Source organism: Jaculus jaculus, chromosome 2 (assembly GCF_020740685.1).
Source record: "Jaculus jaculus isolate mJacJac1 chromosome 2, mJacJac1.mat.Y.cur, whole genome shotgun sequence".
In the NCBI taxonomy this organism is placed as follows: Eukaryota; Metazoa; Chordata; class Mammalia; order Rodentia; family Dipodidae; genus Jaculus; species Jaculus jaculus.
Window position 1 is genome coordinate 47,440,552 of NC_059103.1, and position 18,287 is coordinate 47,458,838.

At 41.5% G+C, this 18,287-nt stretch overlaps 1 protein-coding gene and 1 non-coding gene across 7 annotated transcripts in view; both read right to left on the minus strand.

The window, feature by feature from the left end:
* The window catches only part of Ldlrad4 (low density lipoprotein receptor class A domain containing 4), a 435,013-nt gene that overhangs the window by 169,207 nt on the left and 247,519 nt on the right, over positions 1-18,287 (minus strand). The window lies entirely within an intron of this gene.
* On the minus strand, positions 15,509-15,615 carry LOC123458957. Its single transcript, XR_006635890.1, has one exon. It is a non-coding gene; the product is annotated as a U6 spliceosomal RNA (small nuclear RNA).

Below are 18,287 nucleotides of genomic sequence, written 5' to 3' on the forward strand. Positions count from 1 at the left end.
CCACAAGGAGCTGGTACTTGGTAGCAAAGAAAACGTGAGCCAGAAGAAGGGAGAGCTTCAAGTCAGGCGAGTTTTGTGGCATAACAATGTTCATGAGTTCACAACTGACCTTTATGAGGCATGTGTTGTTTCCTTTTGGAGTCAACTGTCACCTCAGTATAAAATTAATATCTTAACTGCCCAAAGAGAAGAGGGCAGGACTGAATGACTTTTGAGGTCTTCTCTTGTCTGGAATTGAATTTTATTAATTTTTTCCCTTACACATTTTGTAAAAGTTACTGATCCAATTCTAAGAAACAGATAAAGGAAGACTGAAATAGCCTTCAAATGTTTCTTCCCTTGTTACTCAGCAACACTAGTAGTAACTCCCCCTTTCAAGATCACCACGTTCTGCTTCAGCAAACGGGAAACATTTAGCCTCATATTTCCTCTAAAAGAAATAGACTCATTGCAAGTGACCATACCTGTCCTGTTTCATAGAAAACATTGTGGACTGATGGCTGCTCTAGAGAACCAGAGAAGATGCATCTATGATTTCACTTGTCAGTAGAATTTTAGCTCCAAGATTTATCTGAAGATTAAAAGAGATTTGGGCTCAATTCATTTTTCAGTTCTACATTCCCTCCACCATGATCACCTCTCAGATGCTAGAACTGAAGCTATCCTCTAATCTATGAAATATGACTATTAGACCCAATGAGTTCTCATTCTACTTCGATGATGAAACTATATTTCTGGTTGTTCACCACAATGTCAATAGTCTTTCCTCATAATCTCACCATTGGAGCCCACCTGAAGAGTCTCACATACTTACATTCAAAACCCATCTTCTCAGATCATGATTTGCTTGCTATGAAAAACTGGTGAGTCAGAAATCCCTCCTCTCTAAGAGTCCTCCTAAACAAAAAGTAGAGTTGCTATGGGCCAGCTGACCTTGAAGTTAGTATAAACCCATTAGGTCCAACTCTAATTAGCATACAACAGGAAAAAATAGCTTTGAAGGTCACATACAGAGAGAAGATAGAGGACTACAAGCTTTGTTTAACAACTGTTTAATAATTCATTGATAAAGCCTATGCCCTGAGATACAATAAATGGGGAACCAAAATTCCTTGCCACTTATACATTTTCTTCATGTTCCCACTATGAATTTATTTTATGCCTTTTCTATATGATGGGCATATGTTGAAGCCTACTGTTAAAGGTACTTTTTTTTTTTTTTTTTTTTTTTTTTTTTTGGTTTTTCGAGGTAGGGTCTCACTCTGGCTCAGGCTGACCTGGAATTCACTATGTAGTCTCAGGGTGGCCTCGAACTCTCGGCGATCCTCCTACCTCTGCCTCCCAAGTACTGGGATTAAAGGCGTGCGCCACCACGCCCGGCTCAAAGGTACATTTTTATGTAACATATAGACTTGAAAGAAATCTTTAAGATAGAATTCCAGTAAGCACACAGCATTGTGAGTTCATTAGAAGAAAGCTTTTATACACTCCAGTTCTTAAGCTCTCCAATTAAGACTGCACCAAAAATAAATCCTATTAAACTTTTTTTAAAAGTAGAGCTTCTTCAAACACAAGTTTAATAAAGATTTTATTTCCTTCTTTAGAAAATATATGCTTTTGTGTGACAAATCAAAAAGTTAACAGAACACAGTACATGTTAGTATTTAATGTGTACCTTCCTTTTCCATTTTAAAAAATTATTTATTTGTATTTGAGACAGAGAGAGGAGAGACAGAAAGAGAGAAAATGTGTGCACCAGGGCCTCTAGCTACTGCAAACAAACCTCAGATGCATGTGCATCTGGCTTACGTGGGTTCTGAGGAATCAAACCTGGGTCCTTAAGCTTCGAAGGCAAGTGCCTTAACTGCTAAGCCATCTCTCCAGCCCTCTTTTCCATTTTTAAGTCACAATACATCATCTCTGCCAAATTGGTAAGACCATCCTGGTTCCCTCCTAGGGCCCTTCCTCCCTGACTATCACATCACAGAGAAAACAAGTGGTCTGAGAGAGCCACAGAGTCACAGCTCCTCACTGGTCGTGATTCCTGCTTGCTTTCCTGGACCCCGTGACCTTCACATAGGCTCAGCAGCCCTCACAGGGTTGCCAGCCGTGGTGCTTCCCCCAGCAGAGCAGCTGCACACCCAGCAGCGGTGTGGGAGCCCGGGTAGAGGAGAGTTGGAGACAACAGTGAACAAAATGTTCAGACTAAGCATCAGCTTCTAAAATAATCTAATCAAATCTTCCTTTGAGTGCTTCAGGCTATTTCCTTAGGTATGCTAGACAGCATACATCTGGCTTTTCGTGGATTTATTTTCTGTACAACCAGGGCTGAAGGCACACTGGAGGCAAGTGATACGCTAAGTAATAAGCAAGGCTACAAAGCCACTTTGCAAGTAATAAGGATTATCAACACTCCTGGGGAAGGTATTTCTTATGTACTGATCTGATTAGACGGGGGGGGGGGGGGTGCAAGAAACAACCCAGAAGGAGATAGGGTCCTAAATAATACCTCTATGAGCCAATACTATGCAAGGGTATTAGTAGAAAAGTGGACAGATGGGAGGTTTAAAAGGGAAAAGGGAAAAATAAAAAACAGAATTTTGAGCAGCTTTAAAACTCCACACGTTATGAAAGTGAAGTTACTAACAACAACAGGCCTGCGAAGAATACCTTACCACCTTCCCTCTCCCAGTCCCACCTCAGACTTCCTTCCCCTACACCTGTACACACTGGGAGCAGCTTGCTTAGTGGTCCACAGGGGATCCAGTTCAGACCCATAAGGTACAGCTGCAAACCCATTGCGACTACCCATGCAGACTCTTCTCCAGTGTCGGTCACTGTTGACTCCATCTTTCCATGAGCTCAGGCCAACTACCCGAGGGAACCACGCATCTCCTCTTTTACACTCACTGTGCACAGATAATCATCAACAACGCCCACTGTTCACAATATGCCATCGCCTACCTTCTCCACAGCTGCTACTCCGAAGTCCACAGCGCATCACTACCTCTCGTATGCACCACAGGACTCCCTCCTGCGCCTGCCCTCAGTCTCTATTCAATACAACGGCGGTACCGGTCTTTTCAAACACTGGTCCCATCACATCTCACCTGTCCCAAAACTCCTGGTGTCTCACCATTCAGGAAAACTCCTTCAGTAGTCTCTGAAGCCCTGTGTGGTCATGTGGCACCTCATCCTCCATGACACAGATATAGCTTAGTGTCTCCCAACCGCATCTGGCAGTCTCTGCCTTAGGGCCATTTTACTGGCTGGATCCTTTCCCTGTATGTCTGTACATGTCACCCCTCTAATCCTCCAGGTCATCACACAAATGTCACATCCACAGTGAGACCTTCCCTTGTGACCTATTTATAACTGGGACACTGGAATACATCTGAGCTCTCCCTTTCTCTGCATTTTCTCCAAAGCATTCATCACCCTCTAACATCACTTAATTACTCATTTTACTGCCTCTTTCCCTGTGGCACAGTACAAACTCCGTGACAGCAGGTACTGTCTGTTGAGCACAGTGCTGATATAATAGGCACTATTTATTTACTGCATTGCACGAGTGCCATTTTCACGTAAAGACTCCGTACAGGGCTTGCATGCATTGTCAACTTCCAGACAGCTCTCGACCCCACCAAAGACAAAAATCTATAAAGTCCATGTTTCTCAGCACCATGAAACTAATAAATAGCTGGTTTTATTTTCATCAGTTTCTTGAAAGCTCTTTTAAAATGGAAAATCCCACTGTCCTTTGCTCTGCTCTTGTCACCGTCAGAGGACTCTGCCTTCTCAACAAACCTGCTTCATGAGATCTGTCTTTAATATACCAGCCTTTTGTGGCAACTATGGGTCTCTGTGATAGAATGACATAGCTACCACTATGCCATAAAACAATGAAAAGCATTCATTTTTACCACACTTCATGAGACACACACACACACCCACACGCACCTGGACATCAGGCATGTTCTAACTGTACACAACAGTTTAAGGGTCATCAAAAACTTAGTAAAGGCAAACTACTAATTCTTTCAGGGTGAAAAGACACAAATGTCTGAATCCTTAGGCAGCATCTAGAAAACTTCCAGGCTTTGTAAAGAACTTTAATACAGGGATTTGAAAGGAAGAACCACTCACTTTTTGAGGGATAGCTTATTGTATCTGAAATTAGAAATAGCAAGCCTATTGATGGTGAAGGGTTCCAAATGGCTATAGAATATGAGGACAGTAATTTGGATTTTTGCAAAGAGACAACTTCCCTTTTTAAAATTTTTTAATTTTTAAGTTTATTTATTTATTAGTGACAGAGAGGGAAGGAGAGAGAGGGGAGACAGAATAGGAAGAACTTCTAGCCACTGCAAATGAACTCCAGACCCATGTGTATCTGGCTTATGTGGGACCTGGAGAATCGAACCTGGGTCCTTAGGCTTCACAGGCAAGCGCCTTAATTGCTAAGCCATCTATCCAGCCCAAGAGACAACTTCCATAAGGGCTACTCTCAAAACACCATGCTTCTACAGTGTAGTTCTTTTTCCTATCATTTGGTTATTTGTGTTTAACATGTCTCAGTGCCAAGAGCTCTCCCCCTTAGTGCAGACCCTCTAACCCAGGCAGGCCCTGGAATTCTACCCCTGATCACTGCCTTCAACTTATAAAACCATGTGAAAGCACCAGGCAACAGATGTTTTCCATTTCTGCTGCAGATTTTTCTAACCTCCTCTCCTCTTCCCTGATTTCTGTAACATTGCCTCATCTCATTAGGTTCCTGGGAGTTCCTCAGGGCTCAGATCTTCTCCCCTGCTGAGACATGGAGTGTTGCAACTCCTCCTTACACACCTGCTGGGCACAGATACATTTCCACCAGAAGTCAAGGGTTGACAACAGCAACCCAGGCCCAGGCAAATCATCATTAGTCCCCTAAGAGATAGTGAGAAGCCCTTCATCTCCATGAGCTACCCAGCAGCCCAGGAGTACACCAAATAACCCAGCATGGCCACCGCGCAGACCACCTGCAGGAATCCTACACTTGGCACAGTGAGGAAGTCTTGCACACTGTGCAAACCAGGCAGCCTCTGTGACCAGACTCCCCACAGGACACATTTAAGGAACTTGGCATTGGATTCCTATTTTGGGATTTCACATACTCACAAAGAGTGCCTAACTGTTCAGTAAGAGTGGTGACTTACTTTCTTTCTCTCTCTCTTTCTTTCTTTCTTTCTTTCTTTTTTCTTTCTTTCTTTCTTTCTTTCTTTCTTTTGCTTTACAAGTGTATGTGTATGGTACACATATATGCATGAATGTTTGTATGTATATATGCTGACAGGTGCCTATGCACGTGTGTTTATGTGTGTATGGAAGCCAGAGAACAACTTGGAGTGTCATCCCCTGGTATAATGTCCACCTCTTTTTGAGACAGGGTCTTCTTACAGGCCTGGAGCTTTGCTGAAGGCTAACCAGGCTAGCCAATGATGTCCAGGGATCCACCTGACTCCACACCCCCGGCACTGGAATTACAGTTACATGTCACCACGCCCAGTGTTTACATGGGCACTGAGGATCAAACGTGGGTCCTCATGCTTGTGAGGCAAGCACTTTACTAACTGAGCTATCTTCCCAGCACTGGGAGTAATGATGTTTGTCAAGAAAAACTTAGGTTCATGTGACTAATAGCCATCGGCTTGGAGGGAGGAGGGCAAATGGTGTTCATAAAAGGGTAGGATAGGGTGCTGTCCCAGGGGTCCCCTCTAGATAAGAGGTGTCTGGGCTTTCTCACATCATCTCATCTGTCATGGGAAGAGAAAGATGAAGAGACTGACGTGAGGGGCAGTGTGAACTCCGCAGCAGGCACCTGGGGATGAGTTGACTTGTCATTAGTTCTCTTCCTGAGGTAGGCCTCAGACGCTGGCTCTTCTCCACAGGACACAGCCCCTGCCACAGGACAGGTCTCCACCAGCTGCTCTCTCCTGAAGCACTGTGTCTACTCACCTGGTCCCATCTCCAGCTAGCCACAGAGACTTTCTCCCTCCTTAAGGCTCCGGCAGTTTCTAATGGCTCCAAGTTCAGCAGGCCTGCCTCCTCCTCACCTCCTATTGTTCTCTCTTTAATAATCCTTCTCACATCCCATAAAGCTCTCACACCAGCCCTTCTCCTTTCCTACAAGCCTTCTGAATCCCACTCCGTGGACTAGCAAACTCTACTCACTGTTCACATCCAAGATCCAGAAAGGCCTTTCCTGATCCTCAAAGTTGGAGTTCCTTGTTCAAGACCCTCTCAACCCAATTAATCTAATTGTCTACTCCTAGAAGATTGCAAGAAATGATGTCCAAAACAATGGGTTCAAGAGAAAACTAGAGGGTTGAGAGATGGTTTAGTGGTTAAGGCGCTTGCCTGCAAAGCCTAAGGACCCAGGTTCAAATCCCCAGAACCCATGTAAGCCAGATGCACAAGGTGATGCATGCGCAGAAGGTGGAGCATGCATCTGGAGTTTGTTTGCATTGGATAAGGCCCTGGTATGCCAATTATCTCTCTCTCTCATACATAAAACATGAAAAAGAAAGACAACTAGAGAGCTGGAAAGATGGTTCAAGTGCACTTCCTGCACAAGTATGAGGGTATGAGGGAACCTGAGTTTGAATCTCCAAAATCCACATAAATAGCTGGGCATGACCACATGTGCCCATAACAACAACAGCTTTCAAAGCAAACGGCAAGCTCTTGGAACAATTTTAAGTTGACAATATTTATCATGCGAGTCTTGTATAAAGTCTTCAGGCAAAAATGTCAAATCGCATTGTAAGAGAAGACTCTAGTGTTTTAAAGACTCTGTCAAACTATTGTCCAAAATGGCCAAATCATCTTGTATGAAAGAATTAATGAGAGGTGTTCTTTCTTTCCCCATATCCTTGCCAACATGTGGTGGTGCCGGAGTGTTCACTTACCACGGGACTTAGTACTATATAGACCAGGTACTTAACCCAGATTTACTAAATAAATAAAGTGTGCAGGGATAGAACATGGTCTGGAAGCAGCATGTACAGGAAGATATATGCAGAGCACAGGAACTGTAACAAGAGTTATACCTTGGGAAGGAGTCACAACACAGGGCCTTTGGCACTCTTCCCCCAAAATGTAGCTCCACCCTATCACACTGTGCCTAAGGAATCACGCTGCTTCCACAGTACAGTTGAGATTCAAGCCACCTGTGTACATCAGCAGAAACAATGTCTTCTTGTGTTCAGAACCCAAATCACTGCACATATCCAAGTAGGCAGGAAGTAGGCAGTCCACAGTTAGGGGCATCAAGGTGACAGTCACACGACAACAGAGGGAAATATTGATGCCCCAGGCTTTCTCAGCCGGGCCACCTCTCACAGCAGGTGTGCTCACTATCAAGGAGGGGTGGAGCTCCCCCACCCTACCACATCTCCGAAGGGGACGGAAAACATATATATGCTGCTCCAGATGATCTTGGTTTCCAGTTAAGACCAAAGCCACTCTTCAACCCACACTGGCATGTCTGCCTGGCTCCGTCCAAGTGTCTATCAATGAACACACGCACCCATAGCTGGTACATCATATCCTAGGAAGTCAGCGGAGTACTTTTCCAGAATGCTGACTTTCTGCTTAGCATTATGTGCTTTCTTAGAGGTTGTGGTGGTCTGAATGTGAAATACCTCCCCCAATAATCTCATGCGTTTTTGATTAAGCCTCATACTCAGTCTCCAGCTGGCGGAGCCTTGCCTTGCTAAAGGAGGTGTGCCACTGGAGGTAGACCTTGAGGTTTATTAGTCAAGCCCTACCGGGTGTTCAAGCCCTACCGGGTGTTCCTTAGCTAGGTAACTCTTGCTGCCCCATCTCAGATACGTGATAAGATGTGATCCAGCTTCCAGCTTATGCAATGATGAAATTTCCCCTTGAAACTATAAGCCTGAAATAAACCCTTTCTCCTCATAATCTGCTCTGGTTGGGTGTTTTGTCCCAGCAATGAAAAGGTTACTGCCACAGAGGCTGACACACTAATGAAGACTCTGCTGACATCCATGACAGCCACCTATTAAACCAGCCTGTTAGTCTTCATAAATAACATGATATTGAGCTGAGTCCTCCCTGTGTCCCACTGCAGACTCACCCAACAAACTGTGCACTGAGAACCTACTATGCCTGGAACAGCACAGCAGGTGATGAGGGCTATATGGCAATTATCAAAGTCTTTCTGCATTAGGACACATGAGCCTAAAGACAGCACAACACTTCACGGAAGAAAGCCGGAGAAAAGCCTGAAATCAAGAGTGGACATCAAAGCCGGGTGTGGTGGCGCACGCCTTTAATCCCAGCACTTGGGAGGTAGAGGTAGGAGGATCGCCATGAGTTCAAGGCCACCCTGAGAATACAGAGTGAGTTCCAGGTCAGTCTGAGCTAGAGTGAGACCCTACCTCAAAAAAAAAAAAAAAAAAAAAAGAAGAAGAAGAAGAGTGGACATTGAATGTGGAAGGATAGGTCCGTAAATATATTCAGAACAAGGACTCTACTGTTGCAGAATAGACTGGAAGGGGAGTCAGGTGCCCTTTTCTGCTACCATTTCTCATTGGCTAACAATTCTAATGAGGAAGCAGGAAGGGATTAGCCTCTTGGACAAGCTTGGTTGCCACCCAAGTGAAGCTCTCTTTGAGTCCCACAATGTAACACCTATTCCAGGGAGGGTCAGTATCTCAGTGTCACTCAGAACAAGGATAGGATGTCTGCTATCATGGCTTCTCCCTGGAAGGGAAAGTGGGGTACAAAAGAACTCCCCCATGTCAAAAATCAAGTCACAATATGGCTTCTCATTCTCAGTATTCCTGTCTCTACTCTTTACCTCAGAAAAATACTGTCAACATTATTAAATTATTAATCTAAGTGTTATCTCCTATGGGTATAACTCAACAAAGAAAAATGTTAATCGGTAGATTACTTTTTCCAGATATGACAAAAATCTAATCTAATTCAAATGTTACTACATCGTTCCCTTACCTTATTCAAAAACCTTAGTCCAAGAAAACATTTGTTGGTTTCTACACCAAGGAGCAAACATAATCATTGCCAGAGGTCAAGCTGGTAATGTCTTTGAGTAAAGTCATCCAAGTGGCAGAAAACAATGTGATGATCTCCATGAGATCCTCAAAATACTCCTGGCATGTGTGAAGGATATTTCTCACTCTGAGTTACAGTGAGACCCTGACCTTCTCTGGAATGGGGTTTAGGTTTAGATGGTAGGACCCACACAGAGCTTCACCTGGATGGTGAGAACTGAGAGCCTCATGAACAGCTGTCAGAAATGCATCCCACCTACTGTGTATGCAGCTGCCCAGCTTTGTAGAGATGTTTGACTGTATATTTTTTTTAAAAAAGACTTTTTATTTATTTGTGAGAAGAGAGAGAGAGGAAAAAAATAGGTGTGCCAGGGCCTCTGGATTTTTGCAAATGAACTCCAGATGCATGCAACACTGTGCATCTGGCTTTAAGTGGGTACTGGGAAACTTAACCCAGACCAGCAGGCTTTGCAAGCAAGCACTTTAACCAGTGAGCAACCTTCCTGGCCCTTAACCATATTTTTTTATTATTTTATTTATGTATGTATTTATTTAAGAGAGAGAAAGGCAGATGGAGAGAGAATGGGCACACCAGGGCCTCTAGTCACTGAAAACAAACTCCACACACATGTGCCACCTTGTGCATCTAGCTTTCATGAGTTCTGGGGAATAGTGTCCTTAGCAGTTCCTGCAAAGCCTCCTCTCTGGCCTCCTTGGCTATATTTTAAAGCTAAATATTCTCTTCACATAAATAAAGGAGAAGCCAGAGCTCCAGAATAGCAGTTTAATATGCCAAAATGAATAACTTCCTGGACAAGCTTGAACACAAAACCAAAGGGAGAAACTGTGAATGCAAGTCCACTGCTTTTACTTTCCTCAATGGGCCAGGAGAGACCACAGAGCTGCCCAGTTTTGACTCCACAGAAAAGTGTGCCATCAACATCTTTACCTGTTCAGCAAATCATTACTAAACACCTATTCTTAATAAATACTATTATTAAACTTTCACTGAAGGTTCCATAGCAAAGCCAGACAGATGTAATCTATGAATTCATGTAGGCTTAGGTTCTAATAAAGCAGCAGCAAATACTAACAGACATGTAAACAAACAAGATGAGGAGGGTGTGGTGATTTGATTCAGATGTCCCCCATAAACTCATGTGTTTTGAATGCTTGGTCCCCAGCTGGTGGCAACTTGGGAAGAGGAGCCTTCCTGGAGGAGATAATTACTAGGGGTGGGCTTTGGGGTGTTAAAGCCAGGTCCTCCTTGCCAGAACTCGGCTCACTCTCTTGCTGCTGTTTTCTACCTGCTAGCAGGGGCTGATATCCAGCCTGTGCTCTGCCATCTTTTCCCTGCATTATGAAGCTTATCCTTGAAACTGTAAGCCAAAATAAACCCTTTCCTCCCATATGCTGCTTTTGGTCAGGTGTTAGGTCCCAGCAATGTGAAGGTACAACACAGGGGACATTTGATTTGATATATGACTAATAAGAAAGAATTGTCTATGATTTGTCCTTTTTTTTTTTTTTGTCTTGTTGGTTTTGTTGTTGTTTCTTTTGTGTGTTTCGTTTTTCTGTTTGTTTGTTTTGACAATCTTTCTATGTGGCCTAGGCTGGCCTAGAACTTCGGATCCTCTTGCCTCAGCTGAGTGGTAGGATGATAGGCCTCTGTGGTGGTTCCTATAATGTCTTCTCCTTACCATTCATGAGGTAAAATCAATCCCATCTTTCTATGCCATTCTCTTTGATATATCTTTCATGAATACATCATTTATTAGTAACCACAATTTGCTTGTGGACACACACTGTTTATACTATAAGTTAATTGCTTGATAGGCATTCATGTTATTTCTGATGAAGTTGTGAGTTGCATAAGGAAGGGGAAAGTTCTTGTTGGCTATTTATAAGCTCTTGTATGTTTTAAGCAGGGGATGGGAGTCCATAGTTACAACAACATGAAAGCATTTGAGAGATCAGCAACAAGGCACAATACATTATTAATGCAAAATGGGACAGCAACTGCTGGTCTGACATTTCTTACCTTGAGAGAATCATGAGTTATCTGGTACAAACAGAAAGGTATAGTAGAGAACAGAGCTTAAAGCAGCAACCAATGTTCATGTCCTTTAATTTTCCATTCTGCTCAGTTTCCCTTTGCAGCCAAGTGAGCACTACACTGGTCTAAAGCTTACTTGGGGGCTTTCCAATAACCAGGAGGACCACCACAGACTCTGGGCAAGCAATTTCATACCCCAAACTACAGTTTCTGGAGACCACAGCATTTATCTCTGACCTATGAAGCCTCTTAAGCTCAGACCCAAACAGGAAATTATTCTTGCCTAACAGAACTGGCCCAACAAGGAATCCTTAGCCAAACCGACCTCCTGGAGTCATTGGCCACTGATTTTCCTCAATCCTCTAAAGCTGTCACCAGAAAACTGTGATGTAGACATATCCAACCTCACTTCAGGAATCAAACTTTCATGGCATTTTTCAGTTCAACCATTCAGAAACACCCAAGTATAGTATTCATGTCTACAACAAACACCTGAAGAATCTAGAGACAGGATGAAAAATCCAGATTTATTCCTTCTTCGCTCATGGGATTTGTCTGGACAATATGAAGACATGTTTTTAACATCTATTTTGAGGAGAAAAAAAAAACTCTCACCTGGTTGTCAATCTTTAGGCTATAATTAGGCTTGCTTTTTCTGCCTTCAAGTATGTAAACCCATCTGATGTGCTGGCAGGGACAGGAAATTCACTGTATCCACACAAAGTATTTTCATTTCAGTTGAGAAGCTTAATGAATGTTGACTTCTATACACAAATGCTTTTCAAAGAATAATGACACACTAAGACTGTGAGTAAATCAAAACAACACTATTTTTGACAGTTTGTAAAAGACAAGCATCTATATGGCTGCATTATTCTCTATTTGCTAGCAAAAAAAAATTATGTAGCTAATATATTGCCAATGTGAACTATGAAACTTGGCCTTTTTCATCCAATCAAAATAAGGATGTTATATGTTTGTGGAGCAAAATGATTCAGGAGATTATATAAAATCATGTAGGGTGTTAACTAAGGACTTACATGAGTCATAAATAAGCTCATTTTAAGGTACTTGGTACTAAATTGTTCCTCTGTAACCTTTGTGCCAACTTTAAGGCCAACAGGCTGCGAATTAAAATAAGACAAAGGGAACAGAGTCCAGGATACGAAGCAGGATGAAGGAGCCCATCAGGTGGATTTTTCATTAGCTCAGTGGATGCTCAAATCCCCAGGTTTGGCTCACTGCCCGGGTCGGGTCGGAATCCTGCAGACTCCACAGCTCGGCTCCTTTGTTCCCATTCTAATGTGTTTTGCAGCCCTGAACAGGAGATACACTGTTAGGCCAGAACATTTCATGAACCTCAAGTCTTTTATCTGAAACTGAAGCCTAAATGACTTTTTCTTTTTCTTTTTTTTTTTATCTGCTGGCTTGCTGGCCATCCCCTTCAAGTGTGAAAGAGAACTAGGAAAGCCTGTGCTATCACACTTTCAAGGAATGAAGGTCACAATCAGTATTTTTATGATCTGAGCTCTTTCTACACATGACCGTACCTTCTCTCCCTTGTTTGATTAATGTCTTCTCAAATTAAGGTGTTAATTGTTTTGAATGTTTCAGTAATTGTTTCATGTTGCTTGCTAAAAACCTTGTGGTTTTTGTCATATATACTTAGTTTTGGTTGACTTTCCTTCCACCACCAACTCTCCCCCAATCTCCCTGCTCCCCAATCCCACTTAAACCTTTCCAACCCCACTATTAGACCCTCTGTCTTCATAGCTCATGTGTTCTAGCATCCTCCCCTCTCCTAAAGCTGCTCCCCTCCACCACCATGGTCTCCTTCTAGTTTCTTGGCCTCTACACACATTCACTCCCACTTCAACCCCCACATATTAAAAAAAAAAAAAAAAAATGAAGCAAGGATCCACACATCACAGGACATGCAGTGGTTGTCTTTCTGAGTGAGCCTGGGTTACTTCATGTAAAGTAACATTTTCTAGTTCCATCCATTTTCCTGCAAATTTCATAACTTTAATTTTCCTTATGATGCCAGTGAGTACACGCACCACCTTTTCACTATCCATTCCTCAGGTGATGAGCATCTACGCTGATTCCATCCCCTAACTACTGTGAAAATGTATTATAGGCATCTCTGTTGTGAGGTACAGAGTCCCTTAGGTATATGGCCAGGATATATGGTATAGCTGACCACCCTTACAGTAGTTTTATTTTTAGCTTTTTGAGAAACCTCACACCAATCTCCCACGACTGTTTGTTTTATACTGTTTAAATTATTTATCTCATCTTGGTTTAATGTTGGTATGATGTATATGTATGTATGTATATGTATTATATATGGTCTGTGTGTATATGTATATGCATATATACACTCATCCATTTCTTTTAGATTTTCCAATTTAGTGGAAAATGTATTTCATAAGGTTGTCCTTATTCTATGAATTTCATTGTTATCTACTGTGATGGTTCCCTTTTCATCTCTGATTTTATTAATTTGGGTCTTCTCTTTCCTTTCCTTAGCTTGGCTAAGGGTTCACCAATCTTTATCCTTTCAAAGAATCAACTTGTTGCATTCATTCTGTTTCTATTTCATTAATGTATGTCCTGATTTTAATTATATCTTTCCATCTGCTGATATGAGATGTGGCTTGCCCTTGTTTTTCCACGGTCCTAAGGTATGTCAACAAGTTATTTGAGATCTCACTGGTTTCTTAATATAGGCACTTATGGCTGTGAAGTTTCCTTTATGACTGCTTTTATTACATCCCATAGGTTTGTGATATGTTGTGATTTTGTTATCATTCAACACCAGGAAATTTTTACTTCCTTCTTGATTTCTATAATGATTCATTCATCATCCAGTAATCAGTCATTTACACTCCATGGGATTGAAGGCATTACATAGTTTCTCTTGTTGATGGTTGGTAGTTTTATTCCACTGTTATCATATAGAATATAAGGAATTACTTCAATTTCCCTATATTAATTACGATTGCTTTGTTTCCCAATAATACCTGGTCTTTTTTTTTTTTTAAGTGTTTCATGGGCCGTAGTGTCTGAATGCAACATTCTTCAATGTCAGTTAAGTACATTTTATCTATTATATCATTTTAGAATTTAATTGAAAGTGTCATCTATACCTTTAGAAAGAATTCCTTCTTCTATGACCATGATTTGGTTTTTTTCATGGGGTCCCAAATGTCTTAAAATTCCTGCTCATAGCTTTTTAGTAACTCACCTTTGTCCTTGTTCGAATGTTCCAATCCCTCCACCTTGTCTTCAAGCTCAGATACATTCTCCCCTTCCTGATCTTTCTATTGGAGAGGCTCTCCATAAGATTCCTGATTAGACTTGTTAGGACACTTCAGTTGTCCTTCAGTACTTCTAGCTCTTTAATGCATGCCTCTTTCATATATTATTATGATTTCCTTTTTCATTAAACTAGTGTGTTTGTGTTCTCCTGGGATTTATCCAGGAATTTATTTTCTTCTTTGAACATATTTATAATCATTTTTATGAGTTCCAGGTCCAGTTTTTTTTTTTAACTAATTCGGTCTCAGTGGAGGTAATTACTGTGGGAATAGTCACTTTTTGGAAGAGATGTTTCCTTGTCTTTTGTATTACTGTATTGGAATTTATGCATCTGGGTTGTTTTATTGTTTAAATTTTTTGTATCAGCTGAATTCTTTCAGTTGAAGTATTTACAGTAAGCATGTGAGGCTAGATTATGGGACAGTTGAGGTATGGTGCTCAAAAATCTATTGGCCACAGATTTATGGGTGTCCACTTCTGAACTCTCAAGTCAATTCCATCTGTCTATAACTCTAACCTTATGATCATACCACACTTTTTTTTTTTATTTGAGAGTGACAGACACAGAAAGACAGATAGAGGGAGAGAGAGAGAATGGGTGCGCCAGACCACACTTTTTTTTATTACTGTATCTTTGTAAATTTTGAAACTGAGAAAAAAAAAAAACGGTCCTCCACTTTGTTGTTTTTCAAATTTGAAAAAAATCTATCTGGGTTGTTTTGTTATATCATATTTAATTAGAAATTATATTTCGAGGTAGGGTCTTGGTCTCACTCTGGTCCAGGCTGACCTGCAATTCACTATGTAGTCTCAGGGTGGCCTTGAACTCATGGTGATCCTCCTACCTCTGCCTCCTAAGTGCTGGGATTAAAGGCATGTGCCACCATGCCTGGCTCAAAAATCTTAGACTTTTAATAGGAACCCAATTGAATTGAATCTTTGATCTGCTGAGATGATATTGGTGTCTTAGCAATAATAAGACATGGAGTGCTTTTTCCATTTGATTAGGCTTTTTTAAATCTTTTTTTTCTCTTTAAAAAATTTTTATGAAAAAAATATGGAACGCTTAATGAATTTGTGTGTCATCCTTGCACAGGGGCCATGCTAATCTTCTCTGTATCGTTCCAACTTTAGGATATGTGCTGCCAAACCGAGCACCTTTTTTAAATCTTTTCAGCGATGTTCAGCAATAGCTTTCAGTGTACAAACTTCCCTCCTTCGTGAAATCTATCTTAGGTGTTTTATTCTTAGAAATTGTTTTAAGTGGAAACACACTTCTAATGTCTCTTTCAGATTACATATAGAGAAACACACTTCATTTTCAGATGTTGATTTTGTTTCAAGCAATTTGATGAATTACTAGTTCTACTGGCTTTCTTACAGCTTTTGGAGACTCTATACTTGAGAACATATGACCTGTGTGAAGGAATATCTTATTTTCTTTGCAATCAGGAGATCTTTTATTTTTTTTTTTTTCTCTTGTCTACTTATCCCAACTACAGTGATTTCCAACAAAACGTGGAGTAATGGTGGTAAAAATGAGCCTCTCTGTCTTGTTCCTGCTCGTAGGATAGACCCTTTTACTCTGTCTTTGTATATGGAATTAGCTGTAGAATTTTCATATGTGTTGTTATATACTGAATGTTTGGGTCCCCCCCCAAAATTCGTATGTTGGAAACAAATACTCTGTGTGAGGGTATTAGGAAGTGGAGCCTTGAATAGAAGATTAGGTTATTAGAGTAAAAGATTCATCAAGTGGACCAGTGTTCTTGATTTTTTTAATATTTATTTATTTGCAAGTAAGTGGGTTTTTTAAATATTTTATTTGCTTATTTATTTATATGACAGAGAAAGAGGGAGAGAGAGTGTGAGAGAATGGACACGCCAGGGCCTCCAGCCACTGCAAACAAATTCCAAACATGTGTGCCCTCTTGTGCATCTGGCTAACATAGGTCCTGGGGAATTGAACTGGGTCCTTTGGCTTTGCAGGAAAATGCCTTAGTCACTAAGCCATCCCTCCAGCCCACAAGTAAGTGTTTATAACCCCTGAGCCATCTCCTAGCTCCAGAGTATTTTTAATGTGACATCAATTGATAACACTCAATCATTCAATGGTAATCTCATTAACGCTTACATTAAAAGGAGAAAGGGGCCAGGCATGGTGGTTCTTGCCTTTAATCCTAACACTCAGGAGACAGAAGTAGGAGGATTTCCATGAGTTCAAAGCCATCTTGAGAAACATAGTGAACATAGTGAATCCCACATTAGCCTGAGCTAGAATGAGACTCTACCTCAAAAAGGGAGAAAAAAAAAAAAAAAAAGGAGGAAGGGGGAAGGAGAGAGTGAGAGAGAATATGAGCATGGCTTCACCAGTGCCTCTTACTACTACAAATGAACTCCACATGCATGTACCACTTTGTGCATCTGGCTTTATATGGGTACCGGGGCATCAAACCCAGGCCATCAGGCTTTGCAAGCAAACACCTTTAACTGCTGAGTCATCTCTCCAGCCCCAAGTGTTCTTATTTTTAAAAAATAAGACTCCAGAAAGCAGACTAACCTCTTCTACCATGTGAGGACATGTGATTCAAGATATGGGCCCTCACAAGACACTGAATCAAACAGAAACTGGGTTTTAGATTTCCCAGCCTTCAGAACTGTGAGAAATAAATTCTTGTTTACAAACCACTCAATATATAGCATTTTGTCATGACAGCCTAGATCTATTAAGGTATTCCCTTTATTTTACTGAGGAATCTCTTTCTATTGTAAGTTTTTTTTTTTGATGCTTCTATCATGAAATGCTGATGGGTTGTGTGTGTGTGTGTGTGTGTGTGTGTGTGTGTGTGTGTGTGCATGTTTATATGTGTCTACCCACATGCATGTGCACAGGAGGCCATAAGTCAATGTCGGCGTCCTCTTCCATTACTCTCCACCTAATGCTTTAAGATAACATTTCTCACTGAATGCAGAGTTCAATGATTCAGCTAGGAAGCACCAGGAATGTTCCTGTCTCTGCCTCCCCAATAATGGGATTATATGCATGTGCTGCCTATGCAATTTTTCATGTTAGTACTGGGGAGCTACACAGTACAGCAAGATCTTTACCAACAAAGCTATCTGTCCAGCCCTGGATGCTGTTCTCATTTGTTTGTGTGTTTGTTTGTAGGGTTTTTTGAGACAGGATCTTAGTTAGCCCAGGCTGGTTTCACTGTTGAGAATGACCTTGAACTTCTGATCCTACTGTCTCCATGTCCCAAGTGTTGAGAAGACAGGTGTGCGCCACTATGCCCAGGTTTATGCTATGCTGGGAATCAAACCCAGGACCCCATTCCTACTAGGCAAACACTCTGATGACTGAACTATATCCTCAGCCCTGGATGCTAGCTTTAACAATTTTTTTAATGTATCAATTGAGATAATAATGCAGGGTTTTCCCCTTTCATTCTAGTTTTGTATTGTGCTTGATTTCTTGTTGAGCCACAACTCTGCAAAAGATAGCCTTTAGAAAGAGAATTGGGCTGGAAAAATGGCTCAGTGGTTAAGGCACTTACTGCAAAGCCTAATGACCCGGGTTTGATTTTCCAGTAAAACCAGATGCACAAACTGACACATGCATCTGGAGTGTTTTTTGCAGTGGCTAGAGGCCCTGGTGCAACCATCCTCTCCCCACCCGCCCCCATCTCACTTCTCTCTGTGTCTCTGTGGGCAAATAAATACATTAAAAAAAAATTAGGACTGGAGAGATGGCTCTGTGGTTAAGGCACTTGCCTGCAAAGCCTAACAACCTGGGTTCAATTCCCCAGTACCCATGTAAAACCAGATGCACA